The sequence below is a fragment of the Carassius gibelio genome, chromosome A11, assembly GCF_023724105.1.
Source record: "Carassius gibelio isolate Cgi1373 ecotype wild population from Czech Republic chromosome A11, carGib1.2-hapl.c, whole genome shotgun sequence".
Taxonomy (NCBI): Eukaryota; Metazoa; Chordata; class Actinopteri; order Cypriniformes; family Cyprinidae; genus Carassius; species Carassius gibelio.
Genome location: NC_068381.1, coordinates 25,155,397 through 25,161,396, shown reverse-complemented (window position 1 = coordinate 25,161,396; position 6,000 = coordinate 25,155,397). Strand labels below are relative to the sequence as shown.

Here is a 6,000-nt window from a genome sequence, read left to right as displayed (position 1 = left end):
TGCACCCTTCAAAGTAGTAAAGCGGTTACAGAGTAGCGATGAAATTGTTCATTCTAGAATCAACTGGCCCACCAGCCAGCATTTTGTGAGATGAATGGCAATACCAAAGCATGTCCGTGTCTCCCCTAGACATCGGAATGGGTGTGCAGAATGTGCCTTTTTTTGGAAAAAATAGAAGAATGCCTAGAGAGTTGCCTTTTCTTTTGGACTTTGGAGAAAAAAAACACAACAACAAAATAAGCCGGAGAAAAACAAGCACAGAGCAAGCCAGCCAGGAGTCGAACCTAGAATCTTCTGATCCGTAGTCAGACGCGTTATCCATTGCGCCACTGGCCCACCATTAGTAAAGACCCCCGATTGTTACAGACTTGTTGGTTTTCGATGTGACGGTGGCAAGCATTGATGTCTGCTCATTCTCACCTTGTTATCAGGAGAACAGACTACCAGCCCTCCAGCCCACCAGCCCACCAGCCCACCAGCCCACGAGCCCTCCAGCTCTCCTGCCCACCAGCCCACGAGCCCTCCAGCCCACCATCCATCCCTGGTGGTCTAGTGGTTAGGATTCGGCGCTCTCACCGCCGCGGCCCGGGTTCGATTCCCGGTCAGGGAAAGCTCTTTTGCCTTCCAATTGTGGACTGCGAATTCAAGCTCTGCTGACAGCTGTGAGAAAGCCAGCTCCAAGCCAAAACATTGGTGGGAACATGAAAAAAACACCTCCTTCGAGCCGGAGTTGAACCAGCGACCTAAGGATGGCCAACACTCCAACCTACAGTCCTCCGCTCTACCAGCTGAGCTATCGAAGGGGCTAAGGGCTAGTCAGAACCTCGACATATCAGGGTTCTGTAGCTCTACTGCTGGCCAAAAAGTAAAAAAAAAAAAACCAGGAATCCTAACTGCTAGACCATATGGGAACTGGCCAGCTTTAACTGGCCACAAGCTTGTGGGCCACTTTCCATAAATGTGGCCAGTGTGGGCGCAGGGTTTTGTAGTGGCATGTTGCTTTTGGTGTGTGACTGTAACAATGTGATAATAATTTGGCAATACAAGAATCATCCGAAGGGACGGTTTACTGAAATATATAGTGTTGCATGCATTCAAGGGACATGTTTGTTGACTCACACAAGGTTCAGTTTTTTGGCCAGAATCCTGTGATTGCTGAATTTATACCTCGAACTGGTAATTAAGGTCTTGTCCAGGTGAAAATACTTGTGTCATGTCCAGGTGGCAATTAGTGATAAGGCTTCAAAATGGCAAGCCTGTGACATCAAAACCACATGGCATTGCACCCTTCAAAGTAGTAAAGCGGTTACAGAGTAGCGATGAAATTGTTCATTCTAGAATCAACTGGCCCACCAGCCTGCATTTTGTGAGACGAATGGCAATACCAAAGCATGTCCGTGTCTCCCCTAGACATCGGAATGGGTGTGCAGAATGTGCCTTTTTTTGGAAAAAATAGAAGAATGCCTAGAGAGTTGCCTTTTGTTTTGGACTTTGGAGAAAAAAAACACAACAACAAAATAAGCCGGAGAAAAACAAGCACAGAGCGAGCCAGCCAGGAGTCGAACCTAGAATCTTCTGATCCGTAGTCAGACGCGTTATCCATTGCGCCACTGGCCCACCATTGGTAAGGAAACCCGATTGTTACAGACTTGTTGGTTTTCGATGTGACGGTGGCAAGCATTGATGTCTGCTCATTCTCACCTTGTTATCAGGAGAACAGACTACCAGCCCTCCAGCCCACCAGCCCACCAGCCCACGAGCCCTCCAGCCCTCCTGCCCACCAGCCCACGAGCCCTCCAGCCCACGAGCCCTCCAGCCCACCATCCCTCCCTGGTGGTCTAGTGGTTAGGATTCGGCGCTCTCGCCGCCGCGGCCCGGGTTCGATTCCCGGTCAGGGAAAGCTCTTTTGCCTTCCAATTGTGGACTGCGAATTCAAGCTCTGCTGACAGCTGTGAGAAAGCAATCTCCAAGCCAAAACATTGGTGGGAACATGAAAAAAACACCTCCTTCGAGCCGGAGTTGAACCAGCGACCTAAGGATGGCCAACACTCCAACCTACAGTCCTCCGCTCTACCAGCTGAGCTATCGAAGGGGCTAAGGGCTAGTCAGAACCTCGACATATCAGGGTTCTGTAGCTCTACTGCTGGCCAAAAAGTCACTTCTGGTGCAGGAAGATTTGCTGGATCAGAACCTCGACATATCAGGGTTCTGTAGCTCTACTGCTGGCCAAAAAGTCACTTCTGGTGCAGGAAGATTTGCTGGATTTTTGAGGAGGGAAGCAAAAAGGAGCATGCATTCCCATACCGGGAGTTGAAGCCGGGCCGCCTGGGTGAAAACCAGGAATCCTAACCGCTAGACCATATGGGATTTGGACACTTTAAACTGGCCATGGGCTTCTGGCGCACTTTCCATACATGTGGTCAGCGTGGGTGCAGGACCTTGTAGTGGCCTGTTGCTTTAGTTCTGTGACTGTAACAATGTGATAATAATTTGGCAAAACAAGAATTATCCAAAATGACGGTTTTCTGAATTATATAGTGTTGTATGCATTCAGGGAATCTGTTTTTTCACTCAACCCGGGGGTTCAGTGTATTTGGGCAGATTCCTGTGATTGCAGAATTGATTCCTCAAACTGGTAATTAAGCTCTTGTCCAAGTGAAAATACTCGTGTCATCCATTTGAAAACACACACGGCAACCTTTATCTAGAGGAAAAACTGGAGTCAACCCCTGGCTGCGTACGAGAAAACCAGGAATCCTAACTGCTAGACCATATGGGAACTGGCCAGCTTTAACTGGCCACAAGCTTGTGGGCCACTTTCCATAAATGTGGCCAGTGTGGGCGCAGGGTTTTGTAGTGGCCTGTTGCTTTTGGTGTGTGACTGTAACAATGTGATAATAATTTGGCAATACAAGAATCATCCGAAGGGACGGTTTACTGAAATATATAGTGTTGCATGCATTCAAGGGACATGTTTGTTGACTCACACATGGTTCAGTTTTTTTGGCCAGAATCCTGTGATTGCTGAATTTATACCTCGAACTGGTAATTAAGGTCTTGTCCAGGTGAAAATACTTGTGTCATGCATCTGAAAACACACATGGCAACCGTTATCTAGAGGAAAAACTGCCTATCGTCGGTCTGTCAAGGTACAAAACTGACATGTTGTGAGGTTAATAATGAAAGTGAGACCAATTTTTAATATGCTGATTATTCGCTCGTTCAGTTTAATGCAGATTACAAATTATTCTCAATGTCCAGGTGGCAATTAGTGATAAGGCTTCAAAATGGCAAGCCTGTGACATCAAAACCACATGGCATTGCACCCTTCAAAGTAGTAAAGCGGTTACAGAGTAGCGATGAAATTGTTCATTCTAGAATCAACTGGCCCACCAGCCAGCATTTTGTGAGATGAATGGCAATACCAAAGCATGTCCGTGTCTCCCCTAGACATCGGAATGGGTGTGCAGAATGTGCCTTTTTTTGGAAAAAATAGAAGAATGCCTAGAGAGTTGCCTTTTCTTTTGGACTTTGGAGAAAAAAAACACAACAACAAAATAAGCCGGAGAAAAACAAGCACAGAGCGAGCCAGCCAGGAGTCGAACCTAGAATCTTCTGATCCGTAGTCAGACGCGTTATCCATTGCGCCACTGGCCCACCATTAGTAAAGACCCCCGATTGTTACAGACTTGTTGGTTTTCGATGTGACGGTGGCAAGCATTGATGTCTGCTCATTCTCACCTTGTTATCAGGAGAACAGACTACCAGCCCTCCAGCCCACCAGCCCACCAGCCCAGGAGCCCTCCAGCCCTCCTGCCCACCAGCCCACCAGCCCTCCAGCCCACCATCCATCCCTGGTGGTCTAGTGGTTAGGATTCGGCGCTCTCACCGCCGCGGCCCGGGTTCGATTCCCGGTCAGGGAAAGCTCTTTTGCCTTCCAATTGTGGACTGCGAATTCAAGCTCTGCTGACAGCTGTGAGAAAGCCAGCTCCAAGCCAAAACATTGGTGGGAACATGAAAAAAACACCTCCTTCGAGCCGGAGTTGAACCAGCGACCTAAGGATGGCCAACACTCCAACCTACAGTCCTCCGCTCTACCAGCTGAGCTATCGAAGGGTCTAAGGGCTAGTCAGAACCTCGACATATCAGGGTTCTGTAGCTCTACTGCTGGCCAAAAAGTCAAAAAAAAAAAAAACCAGGAATCCTAACCGCTAGACCATATGGGATCTGGACACTTTAAACTGGCCATGGGCTTCTGGCGCACTTTCCATACATGTGGTCAGCGTGGGCGCAGGACCTAGTAGTGGCCTGTTGCTTTAGTTCTGTGACTGTAACAATGTGATAATAATTTGGCAAAACAAGAATTATCCAAAAGGACGGTTTTCTGAATTATATAGTGTTGTATGCATTCAGGGAATCTGTTTTTTCACTCAACCCGGGGGTTCAGTGTATTTGGGCAGATTCCTGTGATTGCAGAATTGATTCCTCAAACTGGTAATTAAGCTCTTGTCCAAGTGAAAATACTCGTGTCATCCATTTGAAAACACACACGGCAACCTTTATCTAGAGGAAAAACTGGAGTCAACCCCTGGCTGCGTACAAGAAAACCAGGAATCCTAACTGCTAGACCATATGGGAACTGGCCAGCTTTAACTGGCCACAAGCTTGTGGGCCACTTTCCATAAATGTGGCCAGTGTGGGCGCAGGGTTTTGTAGTGGCCTGTTGCTTTTGGTGTGTGACTGTAACAATGTGATAATAATTTGGCAATACAAGAATCATCCGAAGGGACGGTTTACTGAAATATATAGTGTTGCATGCATTCAAGGGACATGTTTGTTGACTCGCACATGGTTCAGTTTTTTGGCCAGAATCCTGTGATTGCTGAATTTATACCTCGAACTGGTAATTAAGGTATTGTCCAGGTGAAAATACTTGTGTCATGCATCTGAAAACACACATGGCAACCGTTATCTAGAGGAAAAACTGCCTATCGTCGGTCTGTCAAGGTACAAAACTGACATGTTGTGAGGTTAATAATGAAAGTGAGACCAATTTTTAATCCGCAAAATTGCTGATTATTCGCTCGTTCAGTTTAATGCAGATTACAAATTATTCTCAATGTCCAGGTGGCAATTAGTGATAAGGCTTCAAAATGGCAAGCCTGTGACATCAAAACCACATGGCATTGCACCCTTCAAAGTAGTAAAGCGGTTACAGAGTAGCGATGAAATTGTTCTTTCTAGAATCAACTGGCCCACCAGCCTGCATTTTGTGAGACGAATGGCAATACCAAAGCATGTCCGTGTCTCCCCTAGACATCGGAATGGGTGTGCAGAATGTGCCTTTTTTTGGAAAAAATAGAAGAATGCCTAGAGAGTTGCCTTTTCTTTTGGACTTTGGAGAAAAAAAACACAACAACAAAATAAGCCGGAGAAAAACAAGCACAGAGCGAGCCAGCCAGGAGTCGAACCTAGAATCTTCTGATCCGTAGTCAGACGCGTTATCCATTGCGCCACTGGCCCACCAATAGTAAAGACCCCCGATTGTTACAGACTTGTTGGTTTTCGATGTGACGGTGGCAAGCATTGATGTCTGCTCATTCTCACCTTGTTATCAGGAGAACAGACTACCAGCCCTCCAGCCCACCAGCCCACCAGCCCACGAGCCCTCCAGCCCTCCTGCCCACCAGCCCACGAGCCCTCCAGGCCACCATCCATCCCTGGTGGTCTAGTGGTTAGGATTCGGCGCTCTCACCGCCGCGGCCCGGGTTCGATTCCCGGTCAGGGAAAGCTCTTTTGCCTTCCAATTGTAGACTGCGAATTCAAGCTCTGCTGACAGCTGTGAGAAAGCCAGCTCCAAGCCAAAACATTGGTGGGAACATGAAAAAAACACCTCCTTCGAGCCGGAGTTGAACCAGCGACCTAAGGATTGCCAACACTCCAACCTACAGTCCTCCGCTCTACCAGCTGAGCTATCGAAGGGGCTAAGGGCTAGTCAGA

General features: G+C 47.6%; 6 non-coding genes across 6 annotated transcripts; 3 read left to right on the top strand and 3 right to left on the bottom strand.

Annotated features, from left to right (window-relative positions):
* The first annotated feature begins 538 nt into the window (after positions 1 to 538).
* trnae-cuc (transfer RNA glutamic acid (anticodon CUC)) lies at positions 539 to 610 on the top strand. The gene has a single exon. It is a non-coding gene; the product is annotated as a tRNA-Glu (tRNA).
* Positions 611 to 1,544: 934 nt separating this feature from the next.
* Positions 1,545 to 1,617, bottom strand: trnar-acg (transfer RNA arginine (anticodon ACG)). Its single transcript has one exon. It is a non-coding gene; the product is annotated as a tRNA-Arg (tRNA).
* Positions 1,618 to 3,584: 1,967 nt separating this feature from the next.
* On the bottom strand, positions 3,585 to 3,657 carry trnar-acg (transfer RNA arginine (anticodon ACG)). Its single transcript has one exon. It is a non-coding gene; the product is annotated as a tRNA-Arg (tRNA).
* A 194-nt stretch (positions 3,658 to 3,851) lies between these two features.
* On the top strand, positions 3,852 to 3,923 carry trnae-cuc (transfer RNA glutamic acid (anticodon CUC)). The gene has a single exon. It is a non-coding gene; the product is annotated as a tRNA-Glu (tRNA).
* Positions 3,924 to 5,450: 1,527 nt separating this feature from the next.
* Positions 5,451 to 5,523, bottom strand: trnar-acg (transfer RNA arginine (anticodon ACG)). The gene has a single exon. It is a non-coding gene; the product is annotated as a tRNA-Arg (tRNA).
* Positions 5,524 to 5,717: 194 nt separating this feature from the next.
* Positions 5,718 to 5,789, top strand: trnae-cuc (transfer RNA glutamic acid (anticodon CUC)). The gene has a single exon. It is a non-coding gene; the product is annotated as a tRNA-Glu (tRNA).
* The last annotated feature ends 211 nt before the right edge of the window (positions 5,790 to 6,000 follow it).